The following is an 18,335-nucleotide window of genomic DNA, read 5'->3' as shown; positions in this document are numbered from 1 at the left end:
ACAAAAACAGAATGCTGGACGACAGCAAAGACTTACTGTGGAGCAAAGACCACAATGTACATCCGAACATGACATGACAATCAACAATGTCCACACAAAGAAGGATAAAAACAACTGAAATATTCTTGATTGCTAAAACAAAGTAGATGCGGGAAATATCGCTCAAAGGAAGACATGAAACTGCTGCAGGAAAATACCAAAAAAAGAGAAAAAGCCACCAAAATAGGAGCGCAAGACAAGAACTAAAACACTACACACAGGAAAACAGCAAAAAAGTCAAAATAAGTCACGGCGTGATGTGACAGGTGGTGACAGTACACCTACTTTGAGACAAGAGCTATATTGATGCATGCTTGGTTATGCTTTAAAGTCATATCCAACAATTGCGATAACGACTTTTTACTGTCAACTGAGTTTCATTTTTTAATGATTTCTGCTGGTGGTGTGCCTCCGCATTTTTTCAACGCAAAAAAATGTGCCTTGGCTCAAAAAAGGTTGAAAAACACTGATATACTGTATGATATAAATGATATTAATTTTGCAGACGATAGAGGTTTTAATACTATTATTATATTGTAATAATGCATGTTGAGACACAAATTTGTCATAGACAAGTGAATAAACACATCCTTAACGCAACGTTGCATTCTTGCAAGCAGCTACTGTCCCTCCACAGTGCAAAGTCAGCTATCTTTGCCTCAATGGCGGCAAATAAACTATGTTTCTGACAAGTATAATCCCTGGAATAGTTAAACATGCAACGTTACACAACGTAGGAAGATATGCTAACCGCAAGCTGGGGCTCTTGAATGTAAACAAAGGTGACTGGATCGATACAAATATCGACAGTAATGATACCAAGCAGTATACAGGTCAATACCACAGGGCTAAGGTTGATATTTTTTTTACTATCACAAAATATTTGGTCGTTTTTGTTATTGTTAACAGACCTAGGAAATAAGTCCCTGGACACAGGAGGGCTTTAGTGGCAAACACCAAATGATTTAAATAAGAGCCAAGAGTAGGAAATAATTTAAAAAAGTAATGTGATATTGTTACCTCTCCATCCTGTGTTATTGTCTGATTGCATTTGTGATCAAAATGGAATCATTAAATGATTTGGAATTTTTTTAAGTATCAAAATCAGCATTAGTATGACTCCTGTAACTAGTTGGTGACGGACAAACCCAAAATTGTTAGTATCGCCCAAACTAATGTAAATTATCGGAACAACAGAAAAATAAATGATTATTACATTTTAACAGAAGTGTACATTTAACCTCGTGACAACAGAAAGTAACCAGATATTAACAGTATATTAACAAGTAGATTAATCATAGTTCTGACAAAAATAGTACAACCAGGAATGAAGCAATGTTACCGCATACGTCGGCAGCCAAATGAGTTAAAGATAAAGTTAAAGTACCAATGATTGTCACACACACACTAGGTGTGGCGAAATTATTCTCTGCATTTGACCCATCACCCTTGATCACCCCCTGGTGTGTGGCCTTTGTAACCTGTTTTTAAAAGTGTTCCATTGTAATTTATGTACTAAATAATATATCATGTGATATATGATTATCGCTGGAGGCAGCAACATTTAATGCCATATATGTGAGGCCTTATCGCCTATCCCTAAAACCACTTTTACAGACAATAAAAGAGCCCCTCTTTGAGATGTAGAACAATTCTATATCACTTTAAACCACAACCTCTATTTTAAAACTAAAAATACTTCTGTGAAAGCAGACTTTTTGATATAGCTCTTTGAGGTTGAATTAAAGGGAAATTAAATTGTTAGTTAGTCAAATTACTCAAATATTAGGAAGTAGTGCATACATTATGATGAACACAAACTATAAATCTAATATTTTCTTGCTGAACAAGACAAAGTAGGCAGTATTAAGGAGGGGCAGAATACACTCCTTGGTAACTTCATGCAGTATTGATTCTTCCTGTGCTCAATAAAAGGAGGCGCTCCATTAGAGCAACAGCAGCAGCAGCTGCTCCTCCAGCTGTCTACTGTTCCCAGTCAGAGGGCACAACACAAGACTCTGGCCTTAGCTAATGGGCCAATGAACAACACCGGGTACCACTACTGCAAAAAATACACTCTAACATTGTGTTGGGTTTGTGTCACCCTGTTTTGATTTTTTAGTATCCTCAAAATTAGAACGTCGCAAAAAACAGAGTTCATGCTGTCATTGTGTGCAATGTCAGGCAAAACGTTACCAAATTTTCAGATCATTCAACAACTAATAGATTACATTCACAAATATATATATTTTTTTAATGGTAATACTACCAAAGACTGATGGCGGCGACGAGAAAAAGTGTGATGACAACAGAAACGGAACCTTCTTGCAACAGGAAAGAAGTACAAATATTGGTGTCTTGGTTGCTCAGTACAATATGGCTAAAGCGACAAGTTGACATCAATAATAAAAAAAGACAGTGAATGTCTATTACAAAGTCAACAGTAATGAGGTTTAAACCTCCCAGGTATACACAGTGAGTATACTCTGAACTAGGGCTGCAACAACTAATCGATTAAATCGATTATAAAAATAGTTGGCGATTAATTCAGTCATCGATTCGTTGGATCTATGCTATGCGCATGCGCTGAGGCTACGTTTTTTTTCTTTTATTTTTAAAAAATTTTTTTTAAACCTTTATTTATAAACTACAACATTTACAAACAGCTGAGAAACAATAATCAAAATAAGTACAAAAACAGTACAAAATTAAAAGGCTAGCCAATGATGTGTCATATGTAGCTCACGTGACGACACAGTCTATTTTGCAAGGAAACATTCGAAAAATGGCGGAGGAAAAAAAGACAGATAGTTTGGCGGAGAAACATCTTGAGGTTAATGCTTCAATGGAGAAAAGTGTACGACCTAAGTCGTCAAAAGTGTGGGAACACTTTACTTTAAACACTGCAAAGAAGACAGTTTCCTGCAAAATGTTCAGCATGGACCTCGCATGGCACGGAAGTACAACATCGCTTCGAGAGCACCTGAAGAGAAAACATGTGGGAGCCATGGATGAAGAGAAGAACTCACGGTACGTAACTTTTTAAGTGCATAGTCCGGGTACATTGATTCGTTGTGTCCGTCTTTGTATGTTTTTAATCTTTTGTTAACGAGGAGATTTTTTTTTTTAAAGGAAGCGAAGTTGTGTATTATGTTTCAGAGTGTTAGGAACTTCTTGGAGAGTGCATTTTCTGTGTTGTTTTGAGTCGCAACAGGCATTTATGAGTTCAACTTTTTTGTGAGTAACGTTAACGTTATGCCTTTGTTGCAACGTGGGGCTGATAATGTGTCTCTGGCACATTTGACTCCGTTTTGAGAGAGAAAACGCACGGTTACCAATTTCGAAATAAACGTAACGGACAGAAATATCTCAGGTTGGTTTCATAATGGAGCCCAGCCCAATAAAGCTATATATTATTTATTTAGATTTGAGTGACGTGTTATTATAACTAAACGTTATGAAGGTGCTGGAATTTTTCATGCTAGTATTCAGAAGCAGCCTAAAATTAATCCTTTATTATTCACAACAGAAACGTGTACAATATTTGATCCAGTTCTGATCTGATGAGTTACATTTCTGTGTCATTATTGGTGTATGCTGCATCCCCAATGTCCATTTATTTAATTTAGCTTTTTTTTAATGTGGTGGCGTATTTAGATAGATAGATAGTACTTTATTGATTCCCTCAGGGAGTTCCCTCAGGAACATTTAATTTTCAGCAGCAGTGTACAGAATTGAGATGGAATTTAAAAAGTAAATAAAGGGGGTATAAATGGAAAAATAAAAATAAAATATTACAATAAGAATTTAAAAAAAAAAGCAACAATAAGAACAAAAATATAACGGTAAAAATAAGAATATAACAAGAAAAACTAGGCAGCAGTGACCATGATATGAAAAAAATGTGCCTTTCACGTCAGAAATTATTAAATAAATCAACTAGGTATGTATTGAGTTACATGTAAATGATGCTACTATGTATGTTCATTATATGGTTTCTCTCATTTCAGAAAGATACAAGCCAGCATTAGTGACTTCGTACAAAGGAAGGTCTGCACACCACAGCAAGCGTCTGCATCGACTGATGTTATCCTGAATATGTTGGTAACTGACATGAGGCCACTATCAATGGTGAAGGATGACGGTTTCAGACAAATGATTCACGTCCTCAACCCTGGTTACACTCTTCCCTCGAGGACCCATTTTACCAAACTGATGGAGAGGAAATACGAGCAGACATTTCAAGCAGTGAAGACTGACATTAAAGCCACCCAGAGCAAAATTGCTCTGACTACTGATGTGTGGACAAGTGTAGCCACGGAAGCCTACCTTGGCATTACATGCCATTACATTGGAGAGGAATGGAACATGAAGTCTATCTGCCTTACGACCATGCCACTCGAGGAAAGACATTCAGCATCAAACATTGCAGAATGGTTGGAAGAGGTCCTAGCCAGGTTTGAAATTCCCCCAAGCAAAATTATTGCTATTGTACATGACAATGGTACCATTATAGTGGCTGCAGCAAAACTTCTTGAGGAGAAGCATGGGTGGTCTTCAGTCCGCTGCGCTGGGCACACCTTGCAGCTAGTGATCAATTCTTCACTGAAGCACTCAAACATTGAAAAAGCAGTTGGGGCTGCAAGATGTCTTGTGGCACATTTCAGAAAAAGTGAGGTAGCCTGCAACAAACTGAGACAGAAACAGCAACAAATGGGAATAGCCCAGCACAAGCTTGTTCTAGATGTAAGCACTAGATGGAACAGCACATTTTATATGATTAGCCAACTGCTTGAGCAAAGGTGGCCTGTAACTGCCACGCTGTCCGACTCCACTGTTACACAGAGAGGCAAACGGTACCTTGACTTAAAAGCAGACCAGTGGAACCTACTTGAAGTGCTTTCCAAAGCCCTTAAACCCTTTGAATGTGCCACTATGTTTATGAGTGGGGAAAAATACACGACAATCTCTGTAGTACCTCCACTCGTGAAAGGGCTAGTGAAGTCCACCCAGACAGTTGTCTTCGATTCAGCAGCAGTGCGGGCTTTCCATGTCACTGCTACAGAGCAGCTTCAACAGCGATGGAAGAAGGAGACTACTTTCTCTGACACAGCACCGAACACGGTGATCCTCTCCTCCGCCCTGGACCCGAGGTTCAGAAAACTCAAATTTCTGATGCCTGAGCAGGTCTTTAGTGCAAGTCAAAGTGCAAACAGAGGCATTCAAAGTGAGAAGGGATCAGCAGCAGCAGTGTGACGGTGTCCATGAGCAAACCAGTGTCAACTCCTCTTTCTTTACTTGACTCACTCCTTGATTCTGATACCAGCAATGAAGAAGAGCATAGAGAGGGGGAAGGCGAGGATCCCAATAGCCTAGTGAGGAACGAGGTCCTCACATACTTTGGAGAGAAGCCCCTTCCCAAGGAAGAAAATCCATTACATTGGTGGAAGGCTAATGAGAATATATATCCCACCTTGGCCAGGTTAGCAAAGTCCTACTTGTGCATTCCTGGCACCTCAACACCATCTGAGCACCTCTTCTCTGCAGCAGGCAACATCGCTTCCAAAAAGAGAGCCAGCCTTAGCCCAGAGCATGTGGACATGCTAACATTTTTGCATTGCAATGCACAGTTTCTTGTAAGTCAGTGAGAATGTGGGTGTTCCTGCACAACCATTCTTTCATACTCCAATTCTACCTCCCTGGCCTGTTGTTAAAGAGCCATTTGGCAAAGCCTGCAAAACACTTGGTTTGTGTTATGTTTTTCTTGTTATTTAAACTGAAGACTTGAATAGGTTATTATTATTAATGTTTGACAATGATTGGAAAGGCCTCCTATCTAAAAATGTTCAAAACAAAAGTGTTTTTCTTAACTGTTAACATTCTGCTACAAACAGAAGTGCATTTTATACATTTTTTTTTGTTGTTATTTATTTTACGATGTTTAATTCATTTGGCTCCTTATTTAAAAGGAAGACTTTAAATGGTTCTTGTGTTGAGAAAAAATATAAATGTTATGTGCACTTTATAAAAAAATATATTTTTGTAGCATTTGCCTTGTTCTATTTGGCAAGTTGAAAGAACGTGGTGCCAGTATACTGTTTTTTTAAAATAAAATACTGGAAAGGATAGAAATGTAGTTTGTTTCTTTTATCCGATCGAAGTAATAATCGACAGATTAATCTATTATCAAAATAATCGTTAGTTGCAGCCTTACTCTGAACATAAATATTCGGTGTAAGTTTTTTATAAAGAATGTAGCTTATTGTTATGTTTCTCAGGCTAACTGCGATGATTGTAAAAAATACACATTTAAAAAACTTAAGTCCAACTATCATTATGTGCGATATCTGAAAATCTTGCTGACGGATTAATGTCACACGTGGGTTTTGCTTTTTCTTGTGATTTTTGGTTGATGTATTTTTTGGAGAGGAAAAGTACGATGACAACCATAGAAGTGGACCTGAAACTTATTGTGACATATGAAATGCAGTACAAACATATATGTTCTGGCTGCTCAAAATAAAAGGGCTAATGAAACAAGTCAAAATTGTAATGAAAACAAAATGGACCAACGCAATATCAGCTTCCTTGTCTTTATGTAAAGAGATTCACCTCCCAGGTACACCCAGTAAAGAGTGTGTAATCAGATTTACTACGATGGCCATTCATTTACAGCATCTAACTTATTATTACAAATGTGTCGCTGTTAAAAATGAAAAAAACGTTACTTTGAAAATGACAAAAAAATCTGGCTAAGCAATGGTAAGTAAAAAAGGAATGCATGAATAGCAGGTAGAGGCACTATGATGTTCTTCCTCTTTGTCAGTGGTTGTCAGAAGAAAGGAATGCAACTCTTCCAGCCTGTAAAAGGTGAGCTCAGCTGACAACTATGTTTTAAAAATGAAAGCTTTACGTACCTAATATGTTCCCGGTTCACAATAACATTCTGTGATGTGGAACCTCAGGACCAGCATTTGATAGTAGAAAGATATGTAAATGGGCAAGAATGCAGAAAAAGCCCCTGAAACACACAATAAAAAAATAAAGACTTGGATGAATTGAAAAACTGGAATTATTGATTGCTGGGATGTTACTGACGTCACGTGCGGCTCACGTCCCGCCCAATGAATACTGGTGGTGGTCAAGCTAGCTCTGTTTTTAATAGGTACTAGGCGCCATTTAGCCTCAAAGTTCTTTAATAAAAAAAATACCCCATGCTTGTGTTGTTTTCAGCTGTACAAACCGTTCAAATCGCGGAAAGGATAAACGTTTCTCCAGAGTTCCTCGAAAGGTTATCAAAAAGGGCGGAAGAGTGCAAGATTTGTGGACACGACGACGAAAAATGCATGCAGCTCAAACTCCAAAGGGAGCAGAGTTAAAGAATGCATGAGTTTGCAGTGATCGCTTCGTCAAAAGTTTATTTGACATACTTTTTTAATGTTTATTATTTCCCATTTAGGTATTATTTTGATATTATTTGTATTTCTTAAACACATGTTTGCTACGAGTGTTTCGAAAACCACCGACTTGGCGTGTCTAAATAAAAGAAAGCAAATGTGAGCAAAACTTAAAAGAGTTAAGCTTTTACCATAGCCAACAACCATAAATGAAGCTTTTAGCACATACACAATGTTGACATCTATAGTTATACTTTGACAAAGACGGGGAAAAACACGCTACTCGTAAACTGAGCATGCAATAGCAACAAACATGGCAGCTTAGACGCAAAGTTAAATCCTGAAACGCAACCTTACCGGAGCAAAGAATATATGTATTTATCCAGGAAAGTCTAGATACCAATTTCCTTGAAATAATTGAGAATCGTGTTAAATCAAATATGTATTCTGTAACGAATCATAACCCAATTATTGGAATCAAACTAAAACATGAATTGTTTTAAGATGAAACATTCCTAAAATTAGTGATTCCCAGAGCCCCAAAAAAGTCTGCAGGCTCTAGAGGGTTTACTATTAAGGCTACAGTACTCTGGAATGCCGTACCAGCAACAGTTAGAGATGCCACCTCGGTAGAAGCATTTTAGTCCAAACTTAACACTAATCTATATATTATAGCTTTTAAATAGACTCTGTTTTACCAGTTGACCTGCTGCTTCGCTCTCTTTTTTGACCCCAGGGCCACGGATAATCCCTGGGGATATACAAATCTGTAGGATGTGCTAGGTGTTCGAAGTCATGACCTAGTGTGGACCACTCCTCTATGACTTGGATGGAAACCTCTTACAACCCTCTGCTTGCCCACAATGGACTGGACTTTCACCTTATAATAAATGATGTCATTGTGGTTTGTGCAGCCCTTCGAGACACCCGTGATTAAGGGCTATATTAAATTAACTTTAAATGATTGAAAATATTCAATAGTCAATATGTACCAGGTTCTCCCTTTCCAGTAGAACATCACCATCATAATTAGGGGTGTCAAATTATTGCGTTAATTGCAATTAATAAATTACATGATCATTTAGTGTGTTACGTTTTTTTAAACGTGTTAATTTTTAATCTCTAAATTATTGTTTCTGCTTGCCTGCGAGTTTCCTTTCCCTTTTCATGCGCTTCAATTGCTAGGGGTGTAAAACAATGGTCAGTCCCACCCTGAAGTGCTCATTGATTGGCTGTCATTGTGTTTGGACTTGTTTACCATAAGCCGATTGGCTCCCATAGTAGCTGTGTGGGCAAAGAGAGGAGGGTGAGTAGCAGAGTCTCTGCTGAATATGAAATGTCCATTTTTAAAAAACGTCCTGACGGCCCCATTGATAAAGGTAGAGTGATGTTATTGAGGTTAATTTGTTTCTTTATTAAGAAAGCTTTTTTTGACACTGACTTTATGTAACTGAATTTTTTGCGTTTCAATTTTGTGAACTGAATGTTTTTCCATCGAATAATGCTGACAATTGAATTGAAAACACTTCAGTGTAAAAAAAATGTAATGTAAAAAAAAAAAAGTTTATAAAAATTCAGTGCTGAAAAATTCAGTGTCAAGTTTGAAGTCAACTGGGCAACCTTGGCATAAATAAATGATAAATGGGTTATACTTGTAAAGCGCTTTTCTACCTTCAAGGTACTCAAAGCGCTTTGACAGTATTTCCACATTCACACACACATTCACACACTGATGGCGGGAGCTGCCATGCAAGGCGCTAACCAGGACCCATCAGGAGCAAGGGTGAAGTGTCTTGCCCAAGGACACAACGGACGTGACTAGGATGGTAGAAGGTGGGGATTGAACCCCAGTAACCAGCAACCCTCCGATTGCTGGCACGGCCACTCTACCAACTACGCCACGCCACATAATTAACATTTCAACGCGGCCTGCAGGATATTTTCAAACTATAGAAATTATTTCAAGGGTTAAAATCTGCACTTTTTTTGTCCTGTCCAGCTACAGAGGCAAATCATATTGTTGATGTACTGTAGATGCCCATATTTGCTGTACAGATGTATGTTACAAAAGAGAAGTGTAGGATTACTTCTCTTGTTGCCTGATTTGTATTTGACTTTATTAAATTGATTTATATAAAAAAGGACCACAGAGGTGGAAAATGCAGGGACAAAAGGGGGTAAGACAGAGAGACAACAACAAGTACAACAACCACAACGGAACAGCATCAGCAAATACGATATGTACAAATATGATACGAAAAGTGAAAGCAAAGAAGCAGTTAGTGAGGTAAATATTAATAACACAGAAGTGACAATGAACATTATTGCACTACAAATGGAGCAAAAAAACACCAATAAGAATTGCACTATTCCATCCTATCCATCCATTTTCTACCGCTTGTCCCTTTTTGGGGTCGCGGGGGGTGCTGGAGCATATCTCAGCTGCATTCGGGCGGAAGGCGGGGTACACCCTGCACAAGTCGCCACCTCCTCACAGGGCCAACACAGATAGACAGACAACATTCACACACCAGGCCTATTGATAATGAATAATAACAATAATTATCTCTATTATCAATCATATAATTGTTTCAAATGCAACAATACATATATGTAATAATAACTTAAATTACAAAAGAAAGCAGATAAATGGAGGCGAAGAAAGAAAGAGAACTGTATAAACCTTGTAAATTGTTACAATAACAATAGGTTAAAGGCCTACTGAAATGATTTTTTAAAATTTAAACGGGGATAGCAGATCCATTCTATGTGTCATACTTGATCATTTCGCGATATTGCCATATTTTTGCTGAAAGGATTTAGTAGAGAACATCGACGATAAAGTTTGCAACTTTTGGTCGCTGATAAAAAAAGCCTTGCCTGTACCAGAAGTAGCGTGACATCACAGGTTGAAAGGCTCCTCACATTTCCCCATTGTTTACACCAGCAGCGAGAGCAATTCGGACCGAGAAAGCGACGATTACCCCATTAATTTGAGCGAGGATGAAAGATTTGTGGATGAGGTACGTGAGAGTGAAGGACTAGAGTGCAGTGCAGGACGTATCTTTTTTCACTCTGACCGTAACTTAGGTACAAGGGCTCATTGGAATCCACACTTTCTCCTTTTTCTATTGTGGATCACGGATTTGTATTTTAAACCACCTTGGATACTATATCCTCTTGAAAATGAGAGTCGAGAACGCGAAATGGACATTCACAGTGACTTTTATCTCCACAACAATACATCGGCGAAGCACTTTAGCTACGGAGCTAACGTGATAGCATCGGGCTTAACTGCAGATAGAAACAAAGAAATAAACCCCTGACTGGAAGGATAGACAGAAAATCAACAATACTATTAAACCATGGACCTGTAACTACACGGTTAATGCTTTCCAGCCTGGCGAAGCTTAACAATGCTGTTGCTAACGACGCCATTGAAGCTAACTTAGCTACGGGACCTCACAGAGCTATGCTAAAAACATTAGCTATCCACCTACGCCAGCCAGCCCTCATCTGCTCATCAACACCCGTGCTCACCTGCGTTCCAGCGATCGACGAAGGACTTCACCCGATCATCGATGCGGTCGGCGGCTAGCGTCGGAAAGCGCGTCTGCTATCCAAGTCAAAGTCCTCCTGGTTGTGTTGCTGCAGCCGGCCGCTAATACACCGATCCCACCTACAGCTTTTTTCTTTGTTGTCTTCATTGTTCATTAAACAAATTGCAAAAGATTCACCAACACAGATGTCCAGAATACTGTGGAATTTTGCGATGAAAACAGAGCTTTTTGTATTGGATACAATGGTGTACGAATACTTCCGTTTCAACCATTGACGTCACGCGCATACGTCATCATACATAGACGTTTTCAACCGGAAGTTAACCCGGCCGTATTGGCATGTGTTGCAATGTTAAGATTTCATCATTTATATATAAACTATCAGACTGCGTGGTCGGTAGTAGTGGGTTTCAGTAGGCCTTTAACTTTTGTTAGTGTGCCGTGTTTTACGCAGTTACCCCTAGGGCAGTCCTTCTCAACCAGTGGGGCGGGCCCCCTTTTGGGAGCGGGGTGCGATGCCAGGGGGGGTGCGTGTGATCTCGGGGAACATGCTTTTTTTGCCATACCAGAATATGATGAAGCGTATGTAGCACTTAGCTTCAATGTTACCTCGGTGGGAGACGAGGAAAGACCGGTGTGTTGCTTCCTTTCATGTTAATAAGCTTACAATTTATGCAGAGGTAAAGTTATAACATTTTTATAGGCAATATTTTCTTATTCTAGGGGGGGGGGGCAAAACAGAAAATATTTGAAACGCACTGCCCTATGGGTACAACGTTAATATATGTTTGATGAAACGTGATTATATGCATGAGTGTATGTATGCATATGTACTTGTACATGTACAGTACTGTATGTCTATATGTATGTCTGTACAGTGAATGTGCATGTGGATGTATGTACCGTGAGTGTGTATGTATGTACTGTATTTGTGTACGTAGGTGGGAGCGTATGTACCCATGTATGTGCGTGAGTACCTATGTGTGCGCGTATATATACATTAATGAATAAATACACGAATGTGTGTGTATATGTATGAATAATTTGTGTGTATGCGAGTATGAATTTGTATATACAATATACAGGTATTTGTCTCCCATTGTGTGCAGGAGCCAAAGTACAGCCCCAGCCACCCAGAGAGCCCAACCCAAAACAGAAAGTGCGGTGCTCAAGGAACAAGGGACCACCGGCCCCACACAGTGAGGCCGGCCAGCGACAGGAACCCCAGAGCTGGGCCCACTGTGCCGCCCAATAAGGCCAGCGGCAGGCCATAGACAGACGCGCCCGGCAGAGGACAAGGCACGGGAAAAGCAGGGGACAGCCATTCCCCAAGCCAGCGAGAGACCACACCCCACACGGGCAGAAAGACGGACGCCCTACCCTGAGGGGCCCAGAGACTCTCTGCAGTCGGACGGGAAGACCGCCCTGTCCCACCAGCAACCAGGCCCCCACAAGCCCAACCCCTCCCCAGGAGAGCACGGCGGGGCCCGCCCCACCCAAGTCGGCCCTTGCAGGACCGCACAGCATGGGGCCACGGGAACCACCCACCCCACCTGCTGGCCCCACAACGATGGAGATGGAACATTCAACAACTGCCCTGGCAGATCCTCACTCTGAGGAAAAAGGGAAGGAAAAAAATATAAACCAAAAAAATAAAATAGATCACAGACACGCTGACACACAAGGACACTACCCCAGCAATTGGCCGCCTTGCAGCTGCCACGATAGACTCTGGGACTAAACCCAGCAGGCCCCAACCAAGACGGTGGGACCCAGGGGACACAGACACGCAGCCCGGCCGCAGTAGCCTGATGTGCCGACCCCTGCCGGACAAGCAGGCCCTGAGAATGCCCCCCCCGCAAAAAAAAAAAAAAAAAATATATATATATATACACATACACACACACATGCATACATAACACATATACACATGCATACATATACATACCTACATACATACAGAAATCCATACAGACACATAATGTACATACACACACATATATACATATATATGTATATATACTGTATATATATATATATATATACTGTGTATATATATATATATATATATATATATATATATATATATATATATACTGTGTGTATATATATATATATATATACTGTGTATATATATATATATATACTGTATATATATATATATATATATATATATATATATATTTATATACACAGTATATATATATACACAGTATATATATATATATATATATATATATATATATATATATATATATATATATATATATATATATACAGTATATATATATATACACACAGTATATATATATATATATATATATATATATATATATATATATATACTGTATATATATATATATATATATATATATATATATACTGTGTATATATATATATATATACTGTGTATATATATATATATATATATATATATATATATATATATACTGTATATATATATATATATATATATATATATATATATATATATATATATATATATATATATATATATATAAAACAATAACAATTACATACATACACACACACATACTGTATATATAAACAAACAAATCCATAGACAGGCCGTCGAGGCAGCAATCAAGCCCCGGAACCCACTGTTCACCGAGAACCAGCCGATCACTTAATACGACGTTAGTTTATTTGCACAACCAGGTTTTCGTAGTTATATTTAGACATAGCAACCACAAAAGAACAACTAATGCGATCTTTTGTATTTTCTTTACATTTAGTTTTGCTCTTAAACACTACTAATATAGTACAGAATAAACTCGATTGTATCACAGAAAGTTTCTCAAACAAATCAAATGTTCAAACAAAAATTTTACAAAGTGATCGCTGCAAACACAAGCATGGTCCGATTGTATTCCACACGATGATGAAAGGGATACTTTTAAGAGCCATTTCCTTCGACGCACTTTCCTGACTTTATTACCTTTATGAACCACCATTTACGGGACTCTATAAAAAGACTTATTTTATCTTTGTGAAAATATTGGACACAGTGTGTTGTCAAGCTTATGAGATGCGATGCAAGTGTAAGCCACTGTGACACTATTGTTATTTTTATTTTTTTTATAAATGTCTAATTATAATGTCAATGAGGGATTTTTAATCACTGCTATGTTGAAATTGTAACTAACACTGATACTGTTGTTGATGATATTAATTTTTGTTTCACTACTTTTGGTTTGTTGTGTGTCGTGTTTGTGTCTCCGCTCAATTGCTCTGTTTATTGCAGTTCTGAGTGTTGCTTGGTCGGGTTTGGTTTTGGAATTGGATTGCATTGTTATGGTATTGCTGTGTATTGTTTTGTTGGATTGATTAATAAAAAATATAAAATTAAAATAATTTTTTTTTTTTAAAAATCAAAAAATAAATAAAAATCGATTTTTAAAAAATGAGAATCGATTCTGAATCGCACAACGTGAGAATCGCGATTCGAATTTGAATCGATTTTTCCCACACCCCTAATATATATATATATATATATATATATATATATAAATTAGATATACATAGCGCACTTTCCGCGCACGCGATGATGTCACGTTATCGATGACAAAATGCATTTTTAGACAATATGATTTGCCTGAGCGGCTAGGAGACACCGTGAGTAGCAAGCGGTACAAAGTGGATAAGAAAAGACAGAAAAAAAAAAAAAATATATATTAATTATTATTATTTATTTATTTTTTTTAATACTTGGGACTTCGCGCGGGCCTGATTTTGGACGATGGGCCGTAGTTTGGGGACCTCTGCATTAAACAGTGTAACAAGGTTTTCCAAAATAAATCAACTCAAGTTATGGAAAAAAATGACAACATGGCACTGCCATATTTATTATTGAAGTCACAAAGTGAATAATTTTTTTTAACATGCCTCAAAAAAGCAGCTTGGCATTTGGGACATGCTCTCCCTGAGAGAGCATGAGGAGGTTGAGGTGGGCGGGGTTGGGGGGAGGGCGGGGTTGAGGTGGGGGACGGGGGGTAACAGGGGGTGTATATTGTAACGTCCCGGAAGAGTTAGTGCTGCAAGGGGTTCTGGGTATTTGTTCTGTTGTGTATATGTTGTGTTACGGTGCGGATGTTCTCCCTAAAGGTGTTTGTCATTCTTGTTTGGTGTGGGTTCACAGTGTGGCGTACATTTGTAACCGTATTAAAGTTGTTTTTACGGGCACCCTCAGTGTGACCTGTATGGCTGTTGACCAAATATGCTTTGCATTCACTTGTGTGTGTGAAAAGCCGTAGATATTATGTGATTGGGCCGGCACGCAATTGCAGTGCCTTTAAGGCACGCCCCTAATATTGTTGTCTGGGTGGAAATTGGGAGAAATTCGGGAGAATGGTTGCCCCGGGAGATTTTCGGGAGGGGCACTGAAATTCGGGAGTCTCCCGGGAAAATCGGGAGGGTTGGCAAGTATGACTGGGAGACGCAACTGCTCTGTACTTCTCTCTACGTCCGTGTACCACTCTGTACAGCGGCATATTAAAAGGTCATACATTTTACTTTTTGAAACCGATACCGATAATTTCCGATATTACATTTTAAAGCATTTATCGGCCGATAATATCGGCAGCCCGATATTATCGGACATCTCCAATCATGGGTACAAGCGGCCGAAATGAGCTTCCTCCGCCGGGTGGCTGGGCTCTCTCTCCCTTAGAGATAGGGTGAGAAGCTCTGTCATTCGGGAGGAGCTCAAACTAAAGCCGCTGATCCTCCATATCGAGAGGAGCAAGATGAGGTGGTTCGGGCATCTGGTCAGGATGCCACCCGAACGCCTCCCTAGGGAGGTGTTTCAGGCACGTCCGACCGGTAGGAGGCCACGGGGAAGACCCAGGACACGTTGGGAAGACTATGTCTCCCGGCGGGCCTGGGAACGCCTCGGGATCCCCCGGGAGGAGCTGGACCAAGTGGCTGGGGAGAGGGAAGTCTGGGCTTCCCTGCTTAGGCTGCTGCCCCCGCGATCCAACCTCGGATAAGCGGAAGAAGATGGATGGATGGACTTACTCTAGTAAATATTTTGATGACTGCTATTTACTTTAGACATATTATTCTAAAGTAACAGTGCTCTTACTTAAGTACAATTAAGTAAAAGTAAATTCAAGGTTTTTATTGATGTACACTACCAGGAAGTAGGTAATTGTTTACTTTGTGCATGATTTGTACTGTCTGAAAATGCAGCAATTTTATTAATTTTTAATATCTGCGACTTACTTAAGTTTTGATTGATTGATTGAAACTTTTATTAGTAGATTGCACAGTACAGTACATATTCCGTACAATTGACCACTAAATGGTAACACCCGAGTACATTTTTCAACTTGTTAAAGTCGGGGTCCACGTTAATCAATTCATGGTACAAATATATACTATCAGCATAATACAGTCAGCACACAAGTAACATACATTTAATTATTTACAATCCGGGGGGTGGGATGTGGGGGGGAGAGTTGGGGCGGGTTTGGGGGTGGGGGGTGTTAGGTTTGGTTGATATCAGCACTTCAGTCATCAACAATTACCGTATTTTTCAGAGTATAAGTCGCACCGGCCGAAAATGCATAGTAAAGAAGGAAAAAAACATAAGTCGCACTGGAGTATAAGTCGCATATTTTGGGGAAATTTATTTGATAAAACCCAACACCAAGAATAGACATTTGAAAGGCAATTTAAAATAAATAAAGAATAGTGAACAACAGGCTGAATAAGTGTTCGTTATATGACGCATAAATAACCAACTGAGAACGTGCCTGGTATGTTAACGTAACATATTATGGTAAGAGTCATTCAAATAACTATAACATATAGAACATGCTATATGTTTACCAATCAATCTGTCACTCCTAATCGCTAAATCTGATTAAATCTTATACGTCTAGTCTCTTACGTGAATGAGCTAAATAATATTATTTGATATTTTACGGTAATGTGTTAATAATTTCACACATAAGTCGCTCCTGAGTATAAGTCGCACCCCCGGCCAAACTATGAAAAAAACTGCCACTTATAGTCCGAAAAATACGGTATATCATCTGAGAAATGGACATTGAAATAGTGTAGGCCTGACTTGGTAGGATATGTACAGCGAGCAGTGAACATGGTGAGCTCAGAAAGCATAAGAACAAGTATATATATATTTGATTATTTACATTTGATTATTTACAATCCAGGGAGGTGGGATGTGGTGGGGGAAGGGGGTTAGTCTAAGGTTGTAGTTGCCTGGACGTGTTCTTTTAGTGCGGTTTTGAAGGAGGATAGAGATGCACTTTCTTTTACACCTGTTGGGAGTGCATTCCATTTTGATGTGGCAATAAAGGAGAATGAGTTAAGACCTTTGTAAGATCGGAATCTGGGTTTGACGTGGTTTGTAGCAGAGGGGCTTGTTTGTTCCCTACAGCCAACAATATGTATCATCTGTTCATAAACACAAGGATGTTAAAACCGTCTTTGTTAATAGGTGGGATATTTGGAGAGCACCTAGGCACATCAATACGTTACACAGCAAAGCAGCACTGAGATTGGAGAGACTCCATTCATCGACCTTCTCGTTTGTCATCTGTCAGTGTAATTGTCATCCTATTTATGCTGGTTGTGACCTCCCGCCATGCTGACGCTCTCTAAATGCTTTGCGGGAGTAAAAATATTCACCATCACCAAACCAAGTCAATGTAAGAAAAGAAGAAGAGTATCTTGTCATGTCCACAATGCTACCTGGGCTACTTGCTAACAGGCTAGCTATATAGCATGCTGCTATTGTACGCGTACGGGGGAAACGTACGAAATATGATATGATGACAGACAAGCCACCTACCTCAAAATTGCTCACATAGTCGTATAGGGACGCCTTTTAAATTCATTTTTTGAACGTTTCACAAAAAGGTAAGCGCCAGCTCTGAGACCGCAGACGAGGTAGCGACACATCCCATCGAGCATTATTGTTGTCACAGCTTCCGGGATTGGGTTCCTCCATCCTCCTTCCTCGCGAGTGTCTGAGGAAGTTGGAGCATGTTTGGCGCAACAGCGACACCCCGAGGGCGAGTAGAGCATTTCAGTATAACAGCCGCCGCCCGGGAGCGCTGTTGGTTAATAACAGAGTTCGAGCCGCCCAAATGTTGCGCTGTAGTTGTAAAATACTACACGAAGACACATAATAATAACTATGGAAATTAAATAAATAAAAAATTATAATAATAATAAAAAAATAAAAAATATGTTCCTCCCAACGCCCAAAACATGCACCTGGGGATATATTGATTGGCAACACTAAATTGACCCAAGTGTGTGAATGTGAGTGTGAATCCTCTCTATGCTC

The 18,335-nt window shown here is 39.2% G+C and overlaps 1 protein-coding gene across 2 annotated transcripts in view; it reads right to left on the bottom strand.

Moving 5' to 3' along the window:
* zdhhc7 (zinc finger DHHC-type palmitoyltransferase 7) overlaps positions 1–18,013 on the bottom strand; it is a 34,641-nt gene extending 16,628 nt beyond the window's left edge. The window contains exons 1-2 of one of the 2 annotated variants that reach the window (XM_062025385.1): positions 17,835–18,013; positions 6,957–7,060 (exon numbers count right to left, since the gene is read on the bottom strand). The gene's annotated coding sequence lies outside the window, so the exon portion shown is untranslated. The remainder of the gene's footprint in view (positions 1–6,956; positions 7,061–17,834) is intronic. The other variant, XM_062025376.1, reaches the window with a different exon arrangement.
* Between the last annotated feature and the right edge of the window lie 322 nt (positions 18,014–18,335).

This window comes from Entelurus aequoreus, linkage group LG02, assembly GCF_033978785.1.
Source record: "Entelurus aequoreus isolate RoL-2023_Sb linkage group LG02, RoL_Eaeq_v1.1, whole genome shotgun sequence".
NCBI classification, from domain to species: domain Eukaryota; kingdom Metazoa; phylum Chordata; class Actinopteri; order Syngnathiformes; family Syngnathidae; genus Entelurus; species Entelurus aequoreus.
This window is presented reverse-complemented; position numbering and strand designations above follow the sequence as displayed.